The following is a 4,550-nucleotide window of genomic DNA, read 5'->3' as shown; positions in this document are numbered from 1 at the left end:
TCACTCGGTAGGATTTTTATAACTTAGGCGAGCACAGGGCTGCAGCTAAGCCCCCGAGTGAGAGGTTTGCTCTTCACTCGGTAGGATTTTTGTAACTTAGGTGAGTGCTTGGACTGCAGCTAAGCCCCCGAGTGAGAGGTTTGCTCTTCACTCGGTAGGATTTTGATAAACTTAGGCGAATCCTTGGACTGCAGCTAAGCCCCCGAGTGAGAGGTTTGCTCTTCACTCGGTAGGATTTTTGTAACTTAGGCGAGCACAGGGCTGCAGCTAAGCCCCCGAGTGGAAGGCTGGCTTACCACTCGGTAGGATTTTGATAAACTTAGGCGAAACGGATTCGCAGCTAAGCCTCCGAGTGGGAGTCTGGCTCACCACTCGGTAGGATTTTTACAAACTTAGACGAAACGGATTCGCAGCTAAGTCACCCACTGAGGGGGAATTTTGTTGGACAAAAATAAAAAGTGACAGAAATTATGGAGGAACTGTGACACTATTATTTTGAGGTCCATGAACTACAGAAGTATTTTATTGCAACTCATCCGAGTGATAAAACTTAAGTGAAAAATGGGAGGAGTAGCTCCGCGTTCCAAGCTCGGGGCTCGTCGATATTATGCTCGACGTTGTAAAGACGGTACGCCCCGTTGTGGAGAACCTTGGTGACGATGAAGGGACCTTCCCAAGAAGGAGCAAGCTTGTGTGGTTTGTGCTGATCCACTCGGAGGACCAAATCCCCTTCCTGGAAGGCTCGACCTCTCACATTTCTGGCGTGGAAACGACGCAAATCTTGTTGATAGATGGTCGACCGGATCAGAGCCATCTCCCTTTCTTCCTCTAAAAGGTCGACTGCGTCTTGCCGAGCTTGTTCAGCCTCTGCTTCGTTGTAGATTTCAACTCGGGGAGCATTGTGGAGAAGATCGCTCGGCAAGACCGCTTCAGCTCCGTAGACCAAGAAGAATGGAGTTCTTCCGGTTGACCGATTAGGTGTGGTCCGCAGCCCCCAAAGCACTGAGGGAAGTTCGTCGACCCAAGCTCCAGCCGCGTGTTTGAGATCACGCATCAGCCGAGGCTTCAATCCCTTAAGAATCAGTCCATTGGCTCGCTCTGCTTGTCCATTCGACTGCGGATGGGCGACTGAAGCGTAGTCGACCCGTGTGCCCTGGGAGTTACAGAAATCTCTGAATTCCTCCAAGTCAAAGTTCGACCCATTATCCGTAATGATGCTGTGCGGGACTCCATATCTGAATATTAGTTCCCTGATGAAGCTAACAGCAGTACCGGTGTCAAGGTTCTTGATTGGTTTAGCCTCGATCCACTTGGTGAACTTGTCGACTGCCACCAGTACATGCGTGAAGCCACTTCGTCCTGTTCTCAAAGGGCCGACCATGTCCAATCCCCATACTGCGAAAGGCCAGACGAGTGGGATGGTCTTCAGAGCCGACGCAGGCTTGTGCGACATATTCGAGTAGAACTGACATCCCTCGCACTTATCCACTATCTCTTTTGCCATCTCATTCGCCTTTGGCCAGTAAAATCCGGCTCGGTATGCTTTGGCCATGATGGTCCGAGAGGACGCATGATGACCACAGGTCCCCGAGTGAATATCATTGAGGATGAGTCGACCTTCTTCTGGTGTTATGCACTTCTGACCAACTCCAGTCGCGCTTTCTCTGTATAATTGTCCTTTGATTACGGTAAAGGCCTTAGATCGACGGACGATCTGTCGAGCCTCTTCCTCATCCTCCGGAAGCTCTTTTCTCAGGATATAAGCGACATACGGAACTGTCCAGTCGGGAATGACCACCAAAACCTCCATGATCAAGTCGACCACCGCCGGGACTTCAACATCAGTCGGATCTGTGGCACTCTTGGGCTGTGGAGTTTCTTCGGTGAAAGGATCTTCTTTGACTGACGGAGTGTGTATATGCTCCAAGAACACACCACTCGGAATGGCTTCTCTCTTGGAACCTATCTTTGCTAGATCATCAGCTGCTTGATTTTTCAGTCGGGGTATATGATGGAGTTCCAACCCCTCGAACTTCTTTTCCAGCTTCCTCACTGCACTGCAGTATCCAGTCATGGCTGGGCTTCTCACGTCCCACTCTTTCATCACCTGATTGACCACTAAATCCGAGTCGCCATAGACCATCAGGCGACGGACGCCGAGTGAAATGGCCATGCGCAACCCATATAAGAGGGCCTCATATTCTGCCTCATTGTTGGAGGAATCAAAGTGAATCTGGAGCACATATCTGAGCTTATCTCCTCTGGGGGAAACCAGGACAACCCCAGCACCGGAACCATTCAACATCTTAGAGCCATCAAAAAACATGGTCCAATGCTCCGAGTGAACTTCAGTCGGTTGTTGCTGTTCAATCCACTCGGCGAGGAAATCTGCTATTGCCTGGGACTTAATGGCTTTCTTTGCCTCAAACTTGATATCAAGGGGAAGAAGTTCAATCGCCCATTTGGCCACTCGACCAGTTGCATCTCTGTTGTGCAAAATCTCTGATAGTGGAGCGTCGCTGACGACTGTGATGGAATGATCAGAGAAATAATGAGCAACCTTCTTTGTGGTCATGTATATTCCATACACAAGCTTCTGATAATGAGGATATCTCTGCTTGGATGGAGTCAAGACTTCAGACAAATAATACACTGGGCGCTGAACTTTGAGAGCTTTTCCTTCTTCTTCCCGCTCGACCGTTAGCACAGTACTGACGACTTGTCCTGTGGCTGCGATATAGAGCAACAGAGGCTCTTTGCTGATTGGAGCAGCAAGCACCGGCTGGGTGGAGAGCAGAGTTTTGAGCTCGGCAAACGCTGCATCAGCTTCTGGAGTCCACTCGAACTTGTCTGTCTTCTTCATCAGTCGGTAAAGAGGCAATGCCTTTTCACCGAGTCGTGAGATGAATCGACTTAATGCGGCCAAGCATCCAGTAAGCTTCTGGACATCGTGCACTCGCACAGGGTGTTTCATTCGGAGAATAGTGCCAATCTTCTCTGGGTTAGCGTCGATTCCCCGTTCGGAAACGAGAAAACCGAGTAACTTGCCACCAGGAACTCCAAATGTGCACTTTGATGGATTGAGCTTGATATCATACCTTCTGAGGTTGGCAAATGTTTCGGCGAGATCAGCGAGCAGGTCGGAACCTTTTCGTGACTTGACAACGATATCATCCATATATGCTTCCACATTCCGACTGATTTGAGTGAGTAGACACTTCTGAATCATTCGCATAAATGTGGCTCCGGCATTCTTGAGGCCGAATGGCATGGTGATATAGCAGAAGCACCCGAATGGAGTGATGAAAGCTGTTTTTACCTCGTCGGGCCCGTACAGACGGATCTGGTGGTACCCGGAGTAAGCATCTAAAAAAATAACCTCTCGCATCCCGCGGTCGAGTCAACAATTTGATCTATGCGAGGGAGAGGAAAATGATCCTTCGGGCAGGCCCGGTTGATGTGCTTGAAATCAATGCACATTCGGAGCGACTTGTCCTTCTTAGGGACCATGACGACATTAGCGAGCCACTCGGAGTGGTATATCTCTCGGATAAATCCTGCCGCCAACAGTCGAGCCACTTCTTCACCAATGGCTTTTCTCTTCTGGACGGCGGACCGCCGAAGATGCTCTTTGACTGGTTTTGCAGATGAGTCGACTCTTAGGCGATGCTCAGCCAGTCCCCTGGGAACACCTGGCATGTCAGCGGGCTTCCATGCAAAAATGTCCCAGTTCTCACGGAGGAACTGGATGAGCGCTTCTTCCTATTTTGGGTTGAGTGTTGTGGAGATGCGGGTCGGAGCTGCATCGGGGTCGGTCGGGTGAATGTGAACAGGCTTCGTCTCACCGGACGACTGGAATGCAGACTCTGTGGCGGGTTTCTTTGATCGCAGCAAGTCACTCGGATCTGCGTTTTGCTTGTATTCTTCGAACTCGACCGCTGTCACCTGGGAATCGGCAATCTTGGAGCCCTTCTGAAAGCACTCTTCTGCCTTTTTCCTATCACCGGTGACAGTGATCACTCCTTTGGGGCCGGGCATCTTCAATTTGAGGTACACGTAACATGGTCGAGCCATGAACCGTGCGTAAGCTGGTCTCCCCAAAATGGCATGATATGCACTCTGAAAATCCACGACCTCAAACATCAACTTTTCTTTGCGAAAATGCTTCGAATCACCAAACACCACGTCCAAAGCTATTTGGCCGAGTGACTCGGCCTTCTTCCCTGGTATAACTCCATGAAAGCTCATGTTACTAGTGCTCAGTCGGGACATCGGAATGCCCATTCCTTTCAGTGTGTCTGCATACAACAAATTCAGCCTGCTTCCACCATCCATCAGCACCTTTGTCAGTCGAGTGCCTTCGACAACTGGATCGACCACCAAAGCTTGCCTCCCAGGGGTGGCAATATGAGTCGGGTGATCAGATTGGTCGAATGTGATGGGTGTTTGAGACCATTTCAGATAATTTGCTTTTGCTGGGGCAACCATGTTCACCTCTCAGTTAATGACTTTCAGTCGACTCCTGCTTTCCACATCTGCAAAGATCATCA

Source organism: Triticum dicoccoides, chromosome 7A (genome assembly GCF_002162155.2).
Source record: "Triticum dicoccoides isolate Atlit2015 ecotype Zavitan chromosome 7A, WEW_v2.0, whole genome shotgun sequence".
Lineage (NCBI taxonomy): Eukaryota > Viridiplantae > Streptophyta > Magnoliopsida > Poales > Poaceae > Triticum > Triticum dicoccoides.
This window is presented reverse-complemented; position numbering follows the sequence as displayed.